At 42.0% G+C, this 23,517-nt stretch overlaps 1 pseudogene; it reads left to right on the top strand.

Annotated features, from left to right (window-relative positions):
- Positions 1 to 18,681: 18,681 nt before the first annotated feature.
- On the top strand, positions 18,682 to 19,386 carry LOC110308394 (Parkinson disease protein 7 homolog pseudogene; annotated as a pseudogene).
- Positions 19,387 to 23,517: the final 4,131 nt, after the last annotated feature.

Below are 23,517 nucleotides of genomic sequence, written 5' to 3'. Positions count from 1 at the left end.
AAGATTATTACGTTTACCTTTCGCCATCTGGTAATCTCTGGGGTTAGTTGTTATCGTTGTCACTATTTAAAGATTGGAGCAGAAGCTGTGTTCCACTCACCAGCAGTCTCTAAATCCTGCGGCGTCCAGCTGGAAGAGGCCTGTGGTCCTACTCAGGCCGTTTTTCTGCTTCCCTAACTAATGCAGTCTCTGGTCCCGCGTGCAATTGGATTGGAGCAGAAGCTGTGTTCCACTCTCCAGAAGTCTTAAGATCCTGTGGTGGGTGTTGTGGGTAGCTGGTGAGTGTCAGCTGACCCTGCGCCCCAGCTGCCCAGGTGCTTTTCTGACCGGAAGAGGGTTGTGGCCCTATGTAGGCCGGATTTCTCTCTCCCCAACCAGAGCAGTCTCAGGTCCCGCGTGATTGGACTGGAGCAGAAGCTGTGTTCCACTCACCAGCAGTCCCAAAATCTTGCGGCGGGGGTCGTGGGTAGCTGGCGGGTGTCAGGCAACCCTGCGCTCCCGCTACCCTGGCGCTGATCCGGCCGGGTGAGGCCTGTGGCCCTACTCAGGCTGGTTTCTGCTTCCCTAACTAATGCAGTCTCAGGTCCCGCGCAATTGGATTGGAGCAGAAGCTGTGCTCCCCTCACCAGAAGTCTTAAGATCCTGTGGCGGGTGTTGTGGGCAGTTGGCGAGTGTCAGCAGACCCTGCGCCCCAGCTGCTCAGGTGCTTTTCTGACCGGAAGAGGCTTGTGGCCCTGTGTGGGCCGGATTTCTCTCTCCCCAACCAGAGCAGTCTCAGGTCCCGCGTGATTGGACTGGAGCAGAAGCTGTGTTCCACTCACCAGCAGTCCCAAAATCCTGCGGCGGGGGTCGTGGGTAGCTGGCGGGTGTCAGGCAACCCTGCGCTCCCGCTACCCTGGCGCTGATCCGGCCGGGTGAGGCCTGTGGGCCTACTCAGGCCGGTTTCTGCTTCCCTAACTAATGCAGTCTCAGGTCCCGCGCAATTGGATTGGAGCAGAAGCTGTGTTCCACTCACCAGCAGTCCCAAAATCCTGCGGCGGGGGTCGTGGGTAGCTGGCGGGTGTCAGGCAACCCTGCGCTCCCGCTACCCCGGCGCTGATCCAGCCGGATGAGGCCTGTGGTCCTACTCAGGCCGGTTTCTGCTTCCCTAACTAATGCAGTCTCAGGTCCCGCGCAATTGGATTGGAGCAGAAGCTGTGCTCCCCTCACCAGAAGTCTTAAGATCCTGTGGCGGGTGTTGTGGGCAGTTGGCGAGTGTCAGCAGACCCTGCGCCCCAGCTGCTCAGGTGCTTTTCTGACCGGAAGAGGCTTGTGGCCCTGTGTGGGCCGGATTTCTCTCTCCCCAACCAGAGCAGTCTCAGGTCCCGCGTGATTGGACTGGAGCAGAAGCTGTGTTCCACTCACCAGCAGTCCCAAAATCCTGCGGCGGGGGTCGTGGGTAGCTGGCGGGTGTCAGGCAACCCTGCGCTCCCGCTACCCTGGCGCTGATCCGGCCGGGTGAGGCCTGTGGCCCTACTCAGGCTGGTTTCTGCTTCCCTAACTAATGCAGTCTCAGGTCCCGCGCAATTGGATTGGAGCAGAAGCTGTGCTCCCCTCACCAGAAGTCTTAAGATCCTGTGGCGGGTGTTGTGGGCAGTTGGCGAGTGTCAGCAGACCCTGCGCCCCAGCTGCTCAGGTGCTTTTCTGACCGGAAGAGGCTTGTGGCCCTGTGTGGGCCGGATTTCTCTCTCCCCAACCAGAGCAGTCTCAGGTCCCGCGTGATTGGACTGGAGCAGAAGCTGTGTTCCACTCACCAGCAGTCCCAAAATCCTGCGGCGGGGGTCGTGGGTAGCTGGCGGGTGTCAGGCAACCCTGCGCTCCCGCTACCCTGGCGCTGATCCGGCCGGGTGAGGCCTGTGGCCCTACTCAGGCCGGTTTCTGCTTCCCTAACTAATGCAGTCTCAGGTCCCGCGCAATTGGATTGGAGCAGAAGCTGTGTTCCACTCACCAGCAGTCCCAAAATCCTGCGGCGGGGGTCGTGGGTAGCTGGCGGGTGTCAGGCAACCCTGCGCTCCCGCTACCCCGGCGCTGATCCAGCCGGATGAGGCCTGTGGTCCTACTCAGGCCGGTTTCTGCTTCCCTAACTAATGCAGTCTCAGGTCCCGCGCAATTGGATTGGAGCAGAAGCTGTGCTCCCCTCACCAGAAGTCTTAAGATCCTGTGGCGGGTGTTGTGGGCAGTTGGCGAGTGTCAGCAGACCCTGCGCCCCAGCTGCTCAGGTGCTTTTCTGACCGGAAGAGGCTTGTGGCCCTGTGTGGGCCGGATTTCTCTCTCCCCAACCAGAGCAGTCTCAGGTCCCGCGTGATTGGACTGGAGCAGAAGCTGTGTTCCACTCACCAGCAGTCGGTTTGTTTCTTATATGCAGCAGAATGACGGATTCTGTTTACAGATCTATTCTGCTAGCCTGTGCCTTTTTATTGGGGAATTGAATCCATAGCTGCTGAGAGGAATTAGTGACCAAGGATTGCTAATTCCTGTTATTTTAATGATGGTGGTGGTGGGAGTGCGTGTATACATGTGTGTGTGTGTGTGTGTGTGTGTGTGTGTGTGTATCTGTGTTTCCAAACAGACACAAGAAGGAAGCTGGAGTAGGAAAAATCGACCAAGACCAAGATGACATCTCAATTCTGAACATCTATGGTACAAATGCAAGGGCAACCACATTTACAAATAAACATTACTAAAGCTTAAATAATACATCAAAACATATACATTAATAGTGGGAGACTTCAATACCCTACTCATCAATGGATAGGTTATACAGACAGAAACTGAACAGAGAAATAATGAAATTAACAGAGGTTATGAAGCAACTGGACCTAACAGATACCTAAAGAACACTTTACCCAAACACAAATGCCTTCTTCTCAACACTCCATGGAACCTCTCCAAATAGTGACCATACAGTCAGTCACAAAGCAAGCCTTAACAGATACAGCAAAACTGAAATAATCTCTTTTATATTATCAGCCCACCATGGATTGAAGCTAGACGTTAACAACAATAAAAACAACAGAAAGCCTACACTGAGTCAGGAAGAAATAAAAGACCATCTAGAATTCAATGAAAATGAAGGCACAACATACCCAAAAGTATGGAATACAATAAAAGCATTGCTAAGGGGAACATTCATAGCACTAAGCGCCTTCATAAAGAAATTGGACAGATCTCATACTAGCAACTTAGCAGAGCATCTAAACAAAGCTCTAGAACAAAAAGAACATACCCAAAAGAAGGAGATAACAGAAAACAATCAAACTCAGGGTTAAAATAAACTCTGTGTGTGTGTGTGTGTGTGTGTGTGTGTGTGTGTGTGTGTGTGTGAATGAATGAAATAAAAAAAAATATTAAGAGCTGGCTTTTTGAGAGCATCAACAAGATAGACCAAGATAGACAAACCCTTAGCCAAACTAACTAAAAGACAAAAAGACAGTATATAAGTTAATAAAACCAGAAATGTAAAGGGAGACATAACAGACACTAAGTAAATCCAAAGAATCATTAGGTCTTACTTCAAAAGCCTTTATACTACAAAACTGGAAATGAAATGGGTGATTTTCTTGATTGGTAAAACTTTCTGTCTTAGTCAGGGTTTCTATTCCTGCACAAACATCATGACCAAGAAGCAAGTTGGGGAGGAAAGGATTTATTCGGCTTATACTTCCATGCTGCTGTTCATCACCAAAGGAAGTCAGGACTGGAACTCAAGCAGGTCAGGAAGCAGGAGCTGATGCAGAGGCCATGGAGGGATGTTCTTTACTGGCTTGCCTCTCCTGGCTTGCTCAGCCTGCTCTCTTATAGAACCCAAGACTACCAGCCCAGAGATGGTCCCACCCAGAAGGGGCCTCCCCCTCTTGATCACTAATTGAGAAAATGCCTTACAGTTGGATCTCATGGAGGCATTTCCTCAACTGAAGCTCCTTTCTCTGTGGTAAATCCAGCTGTGTCAAGTTGACACAAAACTAGCCAGTACACTTTCCAAAGCTAAATCAATTAACAATTGATTTGTTAACGATTTAAGTTGTCCTATAACCCCTAAGGAAACAGTAGCAGTCATTAAAAGATTCCCTACCAAAAAAGCTCAAGGCCAAAGAGTTTTAACACAGAACTCTACAAAATTTAGAAGAACACTTCTCAAACTATTCCACAAAATAGAAACAGAAGGAACATTGATTGCCAAACTCATTCTATGAGTTCACAATCACCGTGACACCTAAACCACACAAGCCTTTTATTGACCAGTTAAACTGGAGAGCAAGGTTCACATAGCATCACTTGGTATATAAGAGAATCTGCTTCTCAGGGGCAACCACTTCTTGAGAAGCCAGTATTTAGCATTAGAATTCAAGCAGCATCAGAACAAGCCTCTTCAAAAGGAATATTGCTAAAGTCATCCTATGAAGCTAAAGTCATCCTGATACCTAAAGCACACAAAGATTCAACACAGAAAGAGAATTTCAGACCAATTTCCCTTATGAACATTATATAAAATTACTCAATAAAATAATCTTAAGCCAAATCCAAGAAAACATCAAAAATATCATTCAAAATGATCAAATAGGCTCTATCCCAGGGATGCAGAGATGGTTAAATGTATGAAAATCCATCAATGTAATCTACCATATAAATAAACTGAAAAAAAGAGATAATTTTATTAGATGCTGAAAATGCCTTGAAAAATCCATTTCCCATTCATGTTAAAAGACTTGGAGACATCAAGCATACATAATGCACACCTATATATAATAAAAGTGATATATAGAACAAGCCAATAGCTAACATCAAATTAAGAGGAGAGAAACTTAAAGAAATTTCATTAAAATCAGGGACAAGACAAAGCTGTTCATTTTCTCCCTATTTTTTCAATATAGTACTTGAAATCCTATCCTAGTACTTGAAGTCCTAGCCTAGCTAGAGCAATGAAACAAGAAGTTCACATCTCTGAGGAAGGAAATTGAGGAAGATATCTGAAGATGGACAAATTTCCCACGCTCATGAATCAACAGAAATAGCTATTTTAACAAAAGATATCTAAAAATCCATTACAACTCATGTTAAAATTCCAAACCAATTCTTTGCAGATCTTGAAAGAGCAATTCTCAACCTCATATGGAAAAACAAAAACAAAAAACTCAGGGTAGCCAAAACAATCCTGTACAATAAAAGAATTTCTCAAGGTATCACCATCCCTGATTTCAGGCTGTAGTACAGAGTAATAGCAATAAAAACCGGATACTATTGGCATAAAACACTCAGGCTGATCAATGGAATAGAATCAAAGACCCAGAAACAAACCAACAAGCCTAGGGAGCCTTGATTTTTGACAAAGAATTCCAATCAATACAATGGAAAAAGAAAAGCATCTTTAACAAATGGTGCTGGTCTAACTGGTATCTGCATGTAGAAGAATGCAAATAGACCCATATCTAACACCATGCACAAAACTCAAGTGCAAGTGGATCAGATGACCTCAAGATAAAACTAAACATAGTAAATCTAACAGTGGGGAACTGCATTGAACTCATTGGCATAGGAGACAACTTCCTGAGCAGAACACCAGGCTCTATGATCAACAATCAATAAATGGAACCTCATGAAATTGAAAGGCACCTGTAAGGCAAAATGAGCATACACAAATTGGGGGGAAAATCTTCACCAACCCTACACTGGACAGAGAGGTAATATCTAAAAAATATAAAGAGCTCAAGAAGTTAGACACCAACAAACCACCTAACCCAATTAACAAATGGTGTGCAGAGCTAAACAGAAGATACTCATCAGAGGAATCTCTCTAGTAGCTGAGAAGCACTTAAAGAAATGTTCAATACCTTTAGTCTTTAGTGAAATGCAAATCAAAACAGCTCTGTTTCCACCTTACACATATCAGAATGGCAAAAACCAAACAAACCTCAAGGCACAGCACATGCAGGGGAGGCTGTGAAGAAAGGGAGCACTCCCCCTTTGCTGGTGGGAGTGCAAACTTGTATAACCACTCTGGAAATCAATTTGGATGCTTTTCAGAAAACTTGGGATAGTTCTACCTCAAGACCCAGCTATGACATTCTTGGGCATATGCACAAAAGATGCTCCACCATATCACAAGGACACTTGCTCAATTATTTTCATAGCAGCTTTATTCATAATATCCAAAAACTGGAAACAACCTATATGTACTTCAACTGAAGAATGAATAAAGAAAATGTGGTTCATTTATACAATGGAATACTACTCAGATATTAAAAACAAAGACATCTTGAAATTTGCAGGCAAATTAATGCAACTAGAAAAGATCACCCTGAATGAGGTAACCAAGACCCAGAAAGACACTCATAGTATGTTCTCACTTATACATTAGCCATAAAGTACAGAATAACCACTCTACAATCTACAGGCCCAAAAAAAGCTAAGTAACAAGGAGGGCCCAAGGAAGGATACCTGACTCTCACTTAGAAGAGGGAAATAGATAGACATCAGAGGTGAATGGAGGGAGAGAAAAGTGTGTAAGAAGGGGACCAGAGGGAATCAGAGGTGGAGATAAGATGTTCTGAGAGTAATGCAGTCTGGGACAGGACTGGGAGAGGCATGGAAATCAAAGAAGAGCACCTCTTGGATAAGCCAGAAACCTGGGATTGGGAAGGGTCCAAAGAGTCCATGGCAGTTACCCTAGCTGAGACTCTTTATAGCCAGGAATATGGAGATTGAAGTGACCACCTCCTGTAGTCAGTTGGGACTTCCAGTGGAGAGATGGGGGATACCAAACCACCCACAATATCTTCAACCAAAAATTTGTCCTGGCTACATGATGGGCAGGGATAAAGATGGAGCAGAGGTTGAGGGAATGAACAACCAATGACTGGGCCAACTTGAGACCCGTCCCATGGAAGAGAACCAGCCCCTGACACTGTTAATGATACTCTGCTATGCTTGTAGACAGGAACCTAGCATAACTGTCATCTGAGAGGCCTCATCCAGCAACTGATGGAAACAGATGCAGAGACCTACAGCCAAAGATCAAGTGGAGCTCAGGGAGTCTTGTGGAAGAGTGGGAGGAAGGATTGAGGGAGGCAGAGGGGTCAAGTACACTAGAAGAAGACCTACAAAGTCAACTAACCTGGAACTATGGGGGCTCACAGAAACTAAACCACCAACCAAAGAGCATGCATGGGCTGGACCTAGGCACTCTACACATTTGGAGCAAATATACAGCTTGGTCTTCAGTGTGTGCCCTAACAATTGGAGAATTGACTCTGACTCTGATGCCTGCCTTTGGATCTGCTTCCCCTCACTGGGCTCCATTATCCTGTGTCCTTCCCCTAGCCTTGAGTAAGCTAAATAAACCCCCCCAGGGTTTTACAACCTGGCTGGAGTCTGCACCTGGTCTCCCTGCATTTGCAATTCCCTACCTGAGCTTTGAGGAGTTGATCACATGCTGAGATGCTCTGCAACTCAATTCAGCTAAAACAAAGGATGGGTCTGTGGATTTTCCACATATAAATGCAGAGTTGAAAATTAAACTTTGAGCCTTGATCAGAAACCTTTGTCTTGGCTTCATCCTTCTCTCACTCACCAGTCCTTTTTCATTTTCAGCCTCCCTTTCAGGTATACCCAGTTCATCCATGGCTGCTGGACAGCTACATTATCTGGCCTCAGTAGTAAAGGATGTGCTTATTCCTGCTCACCGTGATGTGCCAGATTGAGTTTTCATGCATGGGTGGCATCCCCCTTCTCTGAGGAGAAGGGGAGACGGTAACAAGGGGGAGCCATTTGTGAAGGTGTGACTAGGAGGAGAAAAGTGGGAGACTGCAATTGGGATATGAAGTGAATGGATAAATAAATCCATCAGCAAAAATTAATTCGTTAATTAATTAATCAATTAAGAAAAAACTTCACTCCCCAGCCCAGTCCAGAAATTAGGGTTTCTTGCAAGTTTGCAAGAATCGTTCCTCTCTCCTGTGTGAGCCAAGTGCAACAAATGCCACTCTTCTTTAAAAGTCACCATAATCTTCAGGATCTGTGATCTTTAGACAACCACATATTTCAAAATCACAGTTACATTCAAATCTGAAAAGAGAAGCAGCTTTGGAACTCTGCAGCTCGTTCATTTTGAGCACTGGCATTCAGGGCCTTCAGTGTTCCTCTAACATGGCCTTGGCCATGGTGTCCCTTATCTTCTTGCTTGCATTTTTGAGATATTGCTTAGTGAGCACCAGATTCTGCTAGAGAACGCAAAGATATAGTATGTCTATTGCTGTAAACAGTATATTATATTAAAGAGACTATGATCACCAAAACTTAATTGTGGTTGTTATGAATAATACTATTAGCATACAAAATAAAATAAGACAGGGGAAAACTAGGAAGATGATTTAGCATAACTTATGAACTAACTTTTCAGATGCTTTCAAATGTAGTATTTTAGGAGTCCTTTTGGATGGGGTGACTCTTTTGGATAGAGTCGAGCTAACTAATTGGAATATTCCCTGAGACAGATCTTCACCAAATGTAGATGTTTCCCTGGAAGCTATGCTGTTGAAAAGCTGGGAGAATAAGAGGAGGACATAGAACAAAGTTATAGCTGCCAGAATTAGAAAGAGTCTGAGTTAATTTTAAAAAATGTCAAATTCAATGAATTGAAACTTAATAATATAAGGACTATAGTTGCTAAATAGAAATATGGAGGGAGACCTTAGATTTGGAGAAAGTGTGTTTGCCCTGGTTCAGGGTCATCCACAGAGTGTCCTGCCATGGTCACAGCAGAACAAGTTTATTACATGCTGAACACATCAAAACATGGCCATACTAGGATTCCAATAGAAGTCATAGGTCTAACTCTTGGGAAATTTGTTGATGAGTATACCATCAGAATGATTGATGTATTAGTTATGTCACAGTCAGATACAGGTATCAGAGTAGAAGCTGTTGATCCAGTGATCAAAACCAAACTGCCAGAAATGCTAAAAGAAACGGGGATTCTGACATGTCTGTTAGCAGGCATGCAGTCACCATGGCTTTGGTTGTTGCCATTCTGACTCTGATATCAACACACAGCAGAACTCTGATACTTTCCCTGATAGAGCAGTGGTGACCTTGTCTGTGGCTCCCACTCAGGGTGTAAAGAAACCAATTGTTATTAATGCCTTCAGACTGACTACATGATAGTGGCCTTAGAATATCAACCAAGACAACTTCAAGTCTGGCTCAATGAAACAAACTATCTACCCAGGCATTAATTCATTAATTAAGCAAATGTCACTACCCTATTATACTATTAATTATCAGCCAAAATGAACTGAAACAAAAGACACTGTTAAGTTTGCCTAAGTAGAGTTGAGTGGAAGGTTTGATACCTCAGAAGTACAGTGCCCATTGTAAACAAAGAGAGTCAGTGCCAAAAGAGAGGGTAGAATTAACCAAGAATTACAATAAGGCTGTAAAACAAAACAAAACAAAAAATAAAAAACAACAACAACAAAAAAAACCCATAACACCTGAACAACTGGTAATAAAGAATGTTAGCAAACAGGATCCCAAACACTATCTAGAAGAAACGATGGATATACTTATGACTTCAAATATCGTCCAGTGTTTCACAACAATTTTACATATTGTTTCGTTTAAATAAAGCAACACAGAAAGCTTTTCCAAATACATTTGACATATATTCCTCCATTATTCCTAATGCTGACAATCAAGGGGATTCTGAAGGTGTATTTGGTGACATGTAGGACATGTGGTATCATTTCAGCACTGTGACACCTCTGCTCTCAGTTACACAATTACTTCTGTTTCCTTAGGGGTTTGTGGATTCCAAAGTTATGTAAGAATATGTCAAAGTGAACATTTTTTTCTAAGATCCCATTTACTATTTGGCAAAGAGTAACACAAATATTTATTATTGACTACAAAAGAAAGTACTTTTACAATAAAAAAGAAATACTTGAGCAGTTTTGGAATTTTTTTCAAGTCTCCTTGAAGGACATCATTAATTCAAACAGACTGTAACATTTTTAACATATCTAGACCTGTTATTGCAGTGACAGCATACAATGTTACTTATGGTGCTAACACAAAGGCTCTCACATAGTAAATACTAAAAACTTTGCAGGGCTTGCTGAGTCTCACATTGGAAGAGCATTTTCATGAATAAGTCTGATTTTCTTCACATGAGCTGGAATTTAGGCCACTGTGGTACTTGATGAGGTCTGTAAGCTTTTCTTCCCATTAAAAAACATTTTTGCATCCCCTCAAACTTTTGTAGACAAATTCAGGTGATAGGTAAATCACCCTATAGACAATCCAGTGCTAAAATGAACAATTCTGGTGACCTCTTACTTTAAGATTGTGAAAAATGACTGGAGAATGGGGGTCCTGGGGCAAACAATGTTCCCTAAGCTCCAGCCACCTTTCTTCTCTCTTTGATATCTGCTGTGAACTAAGAACAGTTGTTGTGGTTTTAATGTTTCATTTGAAATGAACACATTAATACTAACATGTTGCCTTCAACTTTCCTCAGCCTTCACAGCATGAAATGATTATTATGCAGCCTTTATTTAAAAAGAAAAGTTTGTCAAACTTCTGGCCTAGAAGGTTTAGATAATATTTCTCCAACCAAACAGGATTTTGACAAACATCCCCCGATTGATCACCAGCTGCTCTTCCTGTTCTGCCTATTGACTAAGGTACAAACTTGTGAATTGATTTAGAAAACAGGATAAGGAGTTGTAAAACTGAAGAAGTCATTTCTCAATTATATTCTGTAGCTGTGAGGAAACTGAAGCACAGTGAATTTGATGACTTGCAAGAATACATTTAGCAAAGGGACAGAGCTAGCTTGGTAGAGTCAGAGAGTGACTAAGTAGTATCTTATTTCATTCCACATGTTGGACGTATACCATTAGTTGTATATGAGATAATGGTATATAAGGACATTTTCAGAAAATAAAATTAATTGTACAGGTGTTTGTTTATGAGTTCAAAAATTAATTTTAGAGTGTTTCTGTCACATAACTTAAAATTGGGATGACAAGGAGTGTAGTATGAGGGTTCAGTTCAATGACCAAGTGCTTCCCTTGCCTAAGCAGGCCATGGGTTTCACTCCCAGAAATTCAAAAGTAAAACAACACACAGATTATTTTGAGCCAATTTCTTTAGAAATTTCTCAGGATGCGATTGCTATGATAATTTTTTGTATTGATTAGGGCTATCAGAATGGTTCCAAATGAAATATGATGACATTGTCAATAAAAGCATTAAAGGGACTTTATAATAAAAACCACATCATTTTAAAGACAAGTCTCTAAATAACTGTCTATAAATCTAACACCAAGTCCTCTATGATTCTGTAACTAGGATTCATTTCTGTTTCTCTTTTGGGACAAATTCTGAAATAAGTGTGTCCACTTTAATACCTAATACAAACTTGACTTCATTTTCAGAAGCATGTGTCACACACAGGAAGGAGAAGGCAATTCTTTTTAGAACAGAGCTTTGTGGCAAAAATCGAGGAGCTTTCTTTTCATAGCACTTGGTTTTGAAGATTCCAAATTAGACCCAGGAAACAACAGGAGGCCTGTTTTTTATCAAGGTCATTGCAGAAATCTTTACCCAAGTACTTCAACACTTACCTTAAAAGCCAGATTTCCAGTATGTGTTGCTGAGTTGGGTTACCGGTCTAAATTCCAGAGAGGCTCTCCAGCAGCAGGGCTGTCTTGACACATCCACCCTCGGTGTTCACAAAGTCTCTAAACTGACCACTGAGCAAAAGGAAGCTCAAGGGTTCTGTGTTCTTCAGGGTGTCATCAGACCACAAAACCTCAAAGCCATTTCAAGCACACTAGCACGAAAAATGCCAAGCATTTAAGGATGAATAATCCAAAGTGGAAAAAAAAATGACAGGAAGGCTTACTGTCAAGAAATGTTTATTAAGGTTTGTTGATTACTCTGTTAAGTATTTCTTATCAAACTTTATAGAGAATATGAAATAAAGACGATATTGTGAAAAACAGAAACAGGAGATGAACCATGTATTATGCTAAGGGTGAAGTATTTTTTCTGTCTGTCTCTGTGTGTCTATGTGTCTGTCTCTGTCTCTGTCTATCTCTGTCTCTGTCTCTCTCTCTGTCTCTCTCTGTCTCTGTCTCTCTCTCTGTCTCTCTCTCTCTCCCTCTGTGTGTGTGTGTGTGTGTGTGTGTGTGTGTGTGTGTAATAATTTCTACACAGGTGACCCAGGGCTCCTTCTCTTCTAACTTTGGTGGTTAGTTCATGTATTGATATTTTCACTAATATACAGCAGTGACCAAAATACTCTACTCATGTCACAGATTAAGAAAAGCTTTAAATCTAAACATATTCTAGCAATGAACGAAGAATGCATTTGTGCACAGTTACTTTTTTATCTATTGACTTATTGTTGTACATTATGTCAATATCATTAACTTTGAATTATTTTATTTTTTATTTAAATTATATAATTTTGCTTACTTTTTATTATTTAAAAATATTTTTAAATTTAAATATATTATGACCATATTCATCCCCTTTTCCCAAGTCCTTTCAGATCTTATCCCTCCTCTTTACCCATACAAATTTATTCTTTCTTAAAAAATAAGCAAAAATCTAATCAACATCAAAACTCCCCCAAATCAAGAAAATAAAATAAAAATAAATCCAAAAATAAGAAAACAAGGAACAAAAAGAAACATCAAACCGTAGCCAAATAAAAGCATACACACAGGAAAAACAAAACCTGAAAAGTCTATTATATGTTGGTTAACTACTGAACATGGGGTCTGTTCTGGACCCCATAAACCCAGTGTCACTCTATCAGAGAAACCTGTTTTTCTCTCTCAGCAGGTATAGGAAACAGTTCAGTTTTTTACATTTACCCTAGTGGCTAGGTGTTCATTCATTCATTCATTCACTTTTTAAAATCATAACAAAATAAAATATAATAACTGTTGTGTTTTATAAAAAGATAAAAAGAGGAACTTGTTTGGTGGCTGTGCAGTCAGGTGGGGGGGGGGGGAGGGGGATGCCTCCGAGGACCCATGCTGAGGCATCCCTTTCCCCTGAGGGACCAACCACATGATGGTATAGTATAGAAAAGAGTTTATTTAGGGCATGGGGAGAGGAGTTAAGAGGATAGTAGAGACAGAGAAGGGGGGGGCTGCCTTGAGCAGGTGGAGAGAGAGGGGGTAGGGGAATGGGAAGAGAAGGGGAAGAAGCTAGAGGACAGAAGGGAGCAAGAAGGCAAGAGCAAGAGAGAGCAGAGAGGCGAGCAGTCCTTTTTATAGTGAGTCAGGCATAACTGGCCATTGCCAGGTAGCTGTAGAGAGGAGCTTAGACAAAACATTAACAATAAGATAAAACAAAACTATAATATCATAGTTTGGCAAGACAAACCAATAGAAGGAAAAGACCAAGAGAAGCCACCAAAGTCATTAACTCATTTGTTTCCGCACTCAGGAACCCCATAAAAATACTAAACTGGAAGCTATAATATAAGCACAGAGGACGTGGTAGCGACCCGTGTTGGTCCTGTGCGTGCTGAGGTTATATGAGTCTTGTTTGTGTTGATTTAGAGGGCCTTGTTTTCTTGGTGTTCTCCATGCCCTCTGGCTCTTATCCTATTTCCACCTCCACTTCCATGGGGTTCCTTGAGCTCTGTGGTGGAGGGGGGGATAGGAGGCATCCCATTTAGGGCTGAAGGTTCAAGGTTTCTCACTGTCTGCATGTGTGGCTGCAAGAGGAAAATTCTGTGATGATGGCAGCACAAGGCACTGATTGGCATGTACAGCAGAATGACACTAGGAATCATTCTATCACATTTGTTTTTCTTTTTATAGACCAGTACGATTTGATTTTACCATAGGTCTCTGGGCTATCTAATCTCAGTATCAGATATAGGGTCCATCTCCTGGAGTGGGCCTTAAGGCAATTTTTAATATAATCATTACTTTGTAAATCGTGTAATAGTCTATAAGGCTATGAGTTATAAAATTTGTTTTTAACCAACATCTTAGACACACCTGCATTTTAAGCTATATTTAGATGTATTTGTATTTTAAAATATGTTAGAGGCACCAAATTGATACTAACCTTGAGTTCGTAGATGTAACTTGATCATTTCTGCTGGTTTCTGATCTCCTTTACAGGGCTAAGATGGTAATAGTGTGAGCCAGCTTCTGGCAATCCATTCCTCGTTTAAGTGCTCTAACTTTGTAGTTTGAAGAGAAGGAACTTTACATGAGGAAAGTCTTAAATTTCAGCAGTCATGTACCATATCTGTACATGAGTAAAAATGGTGGTCACTCAAAAGACCTGTGGTGGGGGTATTTCCATTTTTTGATATCCATAGTATCTGCAGATTAAGGAAGATGGAGGGATCTAGAGAGGGGCAGTCTTTTGCAATTTACTGAGGCACTTAAAGAACAAAACCTGCAGTGTGAGACATAAACAAGTGCCTGATTTCCAAGCATGCTTCTCTCAAGGAAGTGTGAGTCCCAGCTTAGCACTGAGGACTAGAGCAAAAAGAGACCAGAGACACTAGATAGAAAAGACACCAACGTGGGAACAGTATGAGAGCAGTGAGCCCCTTCTTACAATATGAAACTGAGTGTGCTACACTAGAAGACATGAACTAGAAGTGTGAATCTCAAATATACTGGACAAGTTAGATAATTATGTGATTACTTGAAAGATTAGGGACTTGGCACTATCCCCACAGCTACACTTGCACACCAGGAAAAAAATCTGCCCTCTGAATGATGATATCATATCCATTAGTCTTCTAGAAAGTTAATCCAGACAGCTGTCCAGACAGGGCAAGCACTCTGCTTGTGCAGAAGTAGAGCTGCCACCTGGGATGACTGCTAACACACCTTCCAACCAGCTCCTTGTTTCGGTTTAGTTTGTTTTGTTTCTTTATGTGTTTGTCTCAGATAGGACCGTTTAAAGCAAACCACAGTGAACATGTTTAATCTGCTAAGTGAGTATACTTTCTTTCACTGAAATCTAAATAGTGATTCTCTGGCCTAGAGTCATTCCTGACTAACTTTTTAAAACATGCAATGTATTACGAGACATGATTATGAACTGCATCTGTACATGAACATGCCTGTAACTACATGTGATGACCAGTCTCTCCAGTATTCATGTGTGTATATCTTTCCAGCAAAATCCATTTTTTGATTTGTTTAGAGAGATGCTGATTTAGGATACTATCTACTGCTATCTTCTCTTCTTACTTGCTTACAACTAGTGTGTGTGTGTGTGTGTGTGTGTGTGTGTGTGTGTGTGCACGAACGTGATCTCGCCCATGTGTGGTATGTCTATGTTCTGAGGATTAACCACAGGGACTCTACCACTGAGTTACACCCCAACCCTCTTCCCTCTCCCACTTCCTCTTTGCTTCATTGACCAATGGCATACCAAATGGGTGAGCCCATCTTGCTGTTACAAATGCATGAAGATAAATAGAAAATAGAAACAAATGCCCAAAGAGGTCTGGATGTGATTAGCTTGAAAGTAACTAAACTAGTTTGAAGAACAGAAATGAAATAAGAAGTGTTTCTACTGGACTCTACTCTTCAAATGAAATAGAAAATTAAAAAATAATGCAACTAAAATTAAATACTCAATTTATAAGAAGTAATGTGGAAGAGAAGCCAGAATTCATGTCTGAAGAAAGCAGCAGGCTGAAGGACAATTGTAGAAAAACATAAAATAGTAATTATGTAACAATCACAAAAGAAGTATCTGTTATGCCTATAATCAGTACCCGAGAAAGAACTTGGTAGAAGTGATGTTTTAAGAGGTTAAAATGAAGAGCTTCCATCTCTAGAAGAATTAGAGAAATCCCAAACAGCACGGGAAGAACAACAACCACAAAAATAATATACAGATTAAAGTTACGGAAAGCCAAAATTTAAAAAAAGAAAAATTTAAAATGAGTTGGAAAACTATTTGTGTGTCTATAGAATGTGGGATTAAGTATTCAGTTTGAAAAGTGCACAGACGCAGTGCTCTGTGTGTGTGTGTGTGTGTGTGTGCTCCTGCATGCATACATTCACATGTGTGCTTGCACTCACATACTCATGCACATATGTAGACTAGAGTTCATTCTTCAGCATTGATATGAATGCCTCATCCACCTTGTTTTGCAGGAACATAATTTCTTATAGAGATCTGGGGATTTCCATTTAGACTGACTTTAGAGCTACCAGGACTCACCTGTCTGCAACTTTCTAGAATTGGAATTGTGAACATACCTTAACATGGCAGCTTTTCCCATGAGTGCTGGAAATCAAACTCAACTCATCATGTTTGCAAGACACTTTTCTGGCCAAATTATGTTCCTGTACCCCACCCAAACACTTTTAAATGAATGGCAATTAACAATGAAAAGAGGTGTTTGGTTTCTGTTTTGTTTTGTTTTGTTTTGACAAATAGCAATGAGATCCAGAGAAAACAGAATAGTATTCCTCAAATTATAAGTGAGAATAGCTGCCAACTGAGGGTAATTTATCCACTGAACATATTTACTATCTACTAAGCTATCATATGAATCCAAATGATAATAGGTTGTATCCTACTGACAGGCAATAGAGAAACAACAAACTAACAACATTACAAAAAAAAAAAAGCAGTTTGGGGATCTACAACTGAAATAGGGACATGTGGAACTTAAGGATAAGAGAAAGTAGATGCAGGTAAACCTTAAAATATCGAAGATGCAAGGTTGTGATGAAAATAATTACTAGCATGGTTTCAGTGTGAGAGGAATCAAAATACCTAGTTCTAACAGGATAGGACAATTGAACTAAATGTTCTCACGTGCATACATCTTTACAGAGCAGGTAAGAGTGGGGAGCAGGTGTGGCGGCAGTCCCAAAGGCGCCAGGGACTGCAGCTAAGTCTTTTGACTTGCACCTGACTTCCTCATACATCTAGCCACAAACATCGTGAGAGCTGCGCAGGTGTACCAGGTTACTGGCGAAGCCATTTTGGTGGAGATATGCCCCTGCTGCCCTGATTAGCTGAAGCTGCGTACCTGGTGAGGCGATGTGGCCTGCTGTGCGTGGATGGGAACTGATAGTATATAAGAGTGAGAGGCCCAGGGCTCCGGGTCTTTCGCCTACACAGTCAATGCAGCCCAATAAACGTGTGCAGAAGGATCCTATTGTGGTGTCTTTCTTGCTGGCGAGTCAGGCGTCCCACAGGTAAGAAATACAAATTTATATTTAACCAGTTAAGAATTTTCATCGTGCTCTTGCTCTCTTGCTTTCTTGCTCTTCCTCTGTCTTCTTGCCCCTTCCCCACTCCCCATTCCCCTCCCCCCTCTCTTCATGTGCTCATGGCCAGCCTCCCCCCTTCCTCGCTCCCTCCCCCTCTTCCTCTCCCTCTCCCTTTCTCTGTCTCTCTTACCCTCTCAACTCCCCTCCCCATGCCCTGAATAAAGTCTATACTAAAAAGAAAAAAAAAATGTTCATTGTATACATAAAGAACATCCTGGATGTAACTCTATGTAGATTGGAATGAGTAGGAATGTTCATGATAATCAAATGAGAGGAATATGACTACAAACACAAACATTTGGGCAATTATATTGTGTAAAAGAAACCAGACACCTTGCGTGGGGTCATTTCTATGAAGTTTCATTACAGGCCACACTGATGTACTGTGTTGCAAGCCCAGCTGGTGAGGACCACTGGGGACTAGTGGGAAGACTAAGGGCAGAACCACATGATGGGAGACTCTATGTTGTGTCTGACCCAGTGATGGGGGACTCTGTACTGTGTCTGACTTGGTGGCTGGTTAACTTGGTCTCTGGTGGTTTGTCACTTTTCTACTGATACATCATACTGAAATAATGGAAGACTTTTTTAATGAGCCACAATGAAAATTCTGAAATTCAATAAATGATTATTTCACAGTCCCATCAATCCTATGTAGTGCTTTGGCCAACATTCTCTTTTCTCCATGGGGGCTTGAGATCAACTGTCTTCCTTTTCCAGATCTCTTGCGTGCCAGACTCATTTTCCGGAGCATAGTGTTGAAATATGCCCTTCCTCATTTTGAAATAGGTCGGGCTTATGCTTTATCTCCACTAAAACAAGTGCTAAAGCCGGGCGTGGTGGTGCACGCCTTTTATCCCAGCACTCGGGAGGCAGAGGCAGGCAGATTTCTGAGTTCACAGCCAGCCTGGTCTACAAAGTGAGTTCCAGGACAGCCAGGGCTACACAGGGAAACCCTGTCTCAAAAACAAAACAAAACAAAACAACCAAACAAAAAAACCAAGTGCTAAAACAACTCCAAATCTATATTTGGAGCCAATTTGAGATAAATTTGCTTTTATCTGTAGGCCTCCAACTCTTACCCATTAACTCAGTGTGCAAAACAGACTCTGGCTGAACTTTGCTGCAGATCTTCAAAACCATTTAAATCACGTAAAAGTGATGGCTTCCAATACTGGGTCAATGTAGAAGTGACCGTGGTGATACTCTCCCTGGATGTTTGAAAAGCCAGGCAGTGGTCTGTGAATTACAAAGTCTCAGTGTTCCTGGATGCTCATACAGAATCATTTATCCCATTCTACTTGCTCTTACCATAACCCTGGCACTTAAACACGTTTTCATGGGCGGTGGCTTCGCGTGGGTGGAGGAGGCGCGGCTGCAGTCTTTAAGAAATAGAAATGGCTTCCAAATGACTCGTGGTCATCCTGGCCAAAGGAGCAGAGGAGATGGAGACAGTGATTCCTGTGGATGTCATGCGGCAAGCTGGGATTAAAGTCACTGTTGCAGGCTTGGCTGGGAAGGACCCCGTGCAGTGTAGCCGTGATGTAATGATTTGTCCACATACCAGTCTGGAAGATGCAAAAACGCAGGGACCATACGCTGTGGTGGTTCTTCCAGGAGGAAATCTGGGTGCACAGAATTTATCTGAGTCGCCTGTGGTGAAGGAGATCCTTAAGGAGCAGGAGAGCAGGAAGGGCCTCATAGCTGCCATCTGTGCGGGTCCTACGGCTCTGTTGGCTCACGAAGTAGGTTTTGGATGCAAGGTCACAACACACCCATTGGCTAAGGACAAAATGATGAATGGCAGTCACTACAGCTACTCAGAGAGCCGCGTGGAGAAGGACGGCCTGATGCTCACCAGCCCCGGGCCGGGGACCAGCTTTGAGTTTGCGCTGGCCATTGTGGAGGCACTCGTGGGGAAGGACATGGCCAACCAAGTGAAGGCACCGCTTGTTCTCAAAGACTAGAGCCCAGGCTCTGGGCCCCACGCTTGAGCAGGCATTGGAAGCCCACTGGTGTGTCCAGAGCCCAGGGAACCTCAGGAGTAGTCTGTGAAGCAGCCGCCACGTGGGGCTCTCACCCCAGGTCTATACATTTCTGAACCTTGCTAGTAGAATAAACAGTTTACCAAGCCAAAAAAAAAAAAAGTTTTCATTGACTACAAGATGAAATGCTACCTTATACCACCTGCCCTAATCTCTAAGTGTAACAACCACAGAGGAAAAGTTAGTTCTGCATGACAGGCCAGAAGTGACCTTCACATTGGTCTTATCTGACTGGAATCATCTTTTTCCCGTGTGTGTGGCTGTATTGTTTCATTTCCTTTCCCATCTTAAAATATTTTTCATAAAACATATTTTAATCATATTCTTTCCCCTCTCCAACTCCTTCTAGATCATCCCCACATTCCTATCTACGGACATTCATTTTCTTTCCCTCTTTGTTTTTCTCTCTCTTGCTAAGGAAGGAAGGGAGGGAGGGAGGGAGGGAGGGAGGAAGGAAGGAAATCAAATCAATTAATCAAACAAAAAATAATGAAGTAAGAAAAGATACTAAAAATAAATGCCCATAAACAAATGAAGCCTGCGTGTCTTAGTCACTTGTCCTGGGCACGAGGCCTGTCCTGTGGGTCATAGACTCAGTAACACTCCTTTAGAGAAAAGTGATTCTCTCTTTCCCAACAGATAGCAATTGCAAACAGCTTCATGGCTAAGAGTAGCACTTTGCATACACTTCCTCTTCTCTATGCTGTGATTTATTTTTCTTGCTGGAATCTGTGCATGTCCTGCATATGCTGCCAGAGTCTCTGGATTGCATAGGAGCAGAAACAGCCAGAAAAACAAAAGCAGCTTCCTTGGAGTCACCCACCACCTCTGATTCTTCCATTCTTTTTACTACTTCTTCCACATAGATGCCTGAGCTTTGGCGGAGTAGTTGTTCCCATTTAGGGCTGAGTGCTCCAAAGTTCCTTGCTTTCCACACACTGGCAGGTTGTGGGTCCCTGTGTTATCACACACATACTGTGAAAAGAAGCTTTACTTAGGAGGGGTGAGTGATGTACTAATCTATGAACATAGCAATCTGCCATTTTAGGAGTCATTAATTCCTATGTTCCTTTAGCACAGTAACAGTACCAGGTTTTTCACTACTATCTATTTAGTTAGGTTCTTGACCAATTTTGCAGTGTCAAGCATGGGCTTCAGAGAATGGACCATACATGTCCCTTTTAAAGTGGTTGGTTACTTCCATAACATTTGTACCACTATGGCATCAGTACGTCCTGTAGGCAGGTCACTATTGTAGGTCTCAAGGTTTGTAGCTGTGTGATATTGATGATTACGTTTTTTCTTCTCGTAGCATAAAGAGAACCTTTTAGCACCAGTGAGGACTGAAGCTTTCTATTTGGGAACAAGTCTGATTTCTCCATGTCTGATGTCATGGGTAAGTAGTGTCTTCAGCAACAGAGCTCTGCTATTGGGTTGTGCAGAATAACTAGTAGCTTCGGCAGTAGTTGGTGGTATTTAAGGGATCTAAGGGGCTTCTTTGGTCAGCAGATCATCAAAATTTAGCCTATTGATGACACTGAATGTTTTGCTTGATGACAAAAGATGTCAAATTGGAGAACTGTCTTTCTTATTATTTGCTGACTTCATTTTAATCCATTTAAAGTGTGTATATATTTAGGAATCTTCTACAGTGTTAGGTTTCTATGTGGCTGTTTCAGACAGCCTTTAGTGTTAGTTGTTCATCCCTATAGTCCCCCTTTCCCCTACTCTTTCATCCCTCTCCCCAGTTAATCCTGCCATCCTAGTATCCTCTTTATCCCCTCATAGAAATATGTTATATTCCCCCAATAAGTCTCAATAGAATTGATCTTATCTGACCTAAATCTTCTCTTCTTCACATGACAAACTAAAGATATGTGAAAACAAAAGCAAATGGCAAGGTTTTGAGTGAGTTCCTCTATATTCCTGGCTTCTTCCTCTTCCTTTTCCTAGTCGTCGTCGTCATCGTCTTCTTCTTCTTCTTCTTCTTCTTCTTCTTCTTCTTCTTCTTCTTCTTCTTCTTCTTCTTCTTCTCCTCCTCCCCCTCCCCCTTCCCCTCCTCCTCCTCCTCTGTCTTTTCCTTCTCCTTCTTCTTCTTCTTCTTCTCCTCCTGCTCCTCCTCGTCCTCTGTCTTTTCCTTCTCCTTCTTCTTCATTCTTTCTTCTTGCAGGGTTCCCCCAAAGCTATACCAAACACTTCAAATGTTCTTTAACCTAACAAATGACGTCATGCTTTTGTTATATAGTACGTTTTTTGTTTGTTTGTTTTTTGTCAATGAATGGTTACGTATAAATTTATTGATGTTAATTTTTTATTAGATATTTTCTTTATTTACATTTCAAAAGTTATCCCCTTTCCTATTCTCTTCTCAAAAAAATCCCCATATCCCTTCCCCACTCACCCTGCTCTCCAACCCATCCACACCTACTTCTTAGCCTTGGCATTCCCCTATACTGGGGCATAAAGACAAGACCAAGGGCCTCTCCTACTATTGATGATCAACTAGGACATTCTCTGCTACATATGCAGCTAGAGACAGTAGTCCCACCATGTGTTTTCTTTGATTGGTGGTTTAATCCCAGGGAGCTCTGGAGTTACTGGTTAGTTCATATTGTTGTTGCTCCTGCAAACCCCTTCAGCTCTTTGGGTACTTTCTCTAGCTCCTTCATTGGGGATCCTTGGATCTGTCCAATGGATAACTGTGAGCATCCACTTCTGTATTTGCCAGGCACTGGCAAAGCCTCACAGGAGACAGCTATATCAGGCTCCTGTCACCAAATCTTGTTGACATCTGCAATAGTGTCTGGGTTTGGTGGTTGTTTATGAGATGGATCCTCAGGTGGGGCAGTCTCTGGATAGTCATTCTTTCAGTCTCTGCTCTGAACATTGTAACTCCTACGACGGGTATTTTGATTCCCCTTCTAAGAAGGAACAAAGCATCCACACTTTAGACTTCCTTCTTCTCAATTTTCATGTGTTTTGGAAATTGTATCTTGGGTATTCTGAGCTTCTGGGCTAATATCCACATATCAGTGAGTGTATATCATGTGAGTTCTTTTATGATTTTGTTATATTACTCAAGCTGATATCCTCCAGATCCATCTATTGCCTAGGAATTTCATAAATTCATTGTTTTTAATAGCTGAGTAGTACTCCATTGTGTAAATGTACCATATTTTCTGTATCCATTCCTCTGTTGAAGGACATGTGGGTTCTTCACAGCTTCTGGCTATTATAAATAAGGCTGCTATGAACATACTGGAGCATGTGTCCTTATTACATGATGGAGCATCTTCTGGGTACATGCCCAGGAGTGGTATTGCTGGATCTTCCAGTAGAACTATGTCCAATTTTCTGAAGAACTGCCAAATTGATTTCCAGTGTAGTTGTACCAGTTTGCAATCCCACCAACAATGGAGGAGTGTTCCTCTTTCTCCACATCCTCCCCAGCATCTGCTGTCACCTGAGTTTTTGATCTTCAACATTCTGACTGGTGTGAGGTGAATCTCAGGGTTGTTTTGATTTGCACTTCCCTGATAATTAAGGATGTTGAACATTTTTTTAGGTGCTTCTCAGCCATTCATTATTCCTCAGTTGAGAATTCTTTGTTTATCTCTGTACCCCATATTTAATAAGGTTATTTGGTTTTTTGGAGTCCAAATTCTTTAGTTCTTTATATATATTTGATAATAGTCCCCTACCAGATTTAGGGTTGGTAAAGATCTTTTTCCATTCTGTTGGTTGCCTTTTTGTCTTATTGAAAGTATCCTTTGCCTTACAAAAGCTTTGCAATTTTATAAGGTCCCACTTTTAAATTCTTGATCTTACAGCACCAGCCATTGATATTCTGTTCAGGAATTTTTCCCCTGTGCCCATATCTTTGAGGCTTTTCTCCACTTTCTCCTCTATAAATTTTAGTATCTCTGGTTTTATATAGAGTTCCTTGATCCACGTAGACTTGACCTTTGTACAAGGAGATAAGAATGGATCAACTTGTATTCTTCTACATGCTAACCAGCAGTTGAGTCAGCACACATTTGTTGAAAAATGCTTTCTTTTTTCCACTAGATGGTTTTAGCTACCTTGTCAAAGATCAAGTGACCATAGATGTATTGGTTCATTTCTGGGTCTTCTATTCC

Source organism: Mus caroli, unplaced genomic scaffold, assembly GCF_978045245.1.
Source record: "Mus caroli unplaced genomic scaffold, Mus_caroli_1 scaffold_15, whole genome shotgun sequence".
Classification (NCBI taxonomy): domain Eukaryota; kingdom Metazoa; phylum Chordata; class Mammalia; order Rodentia; family Muridae; genus Mus; species Mus caroli.
This window is presented reverse-complemented; position numbering and strand designations above follow the sequence as displayed.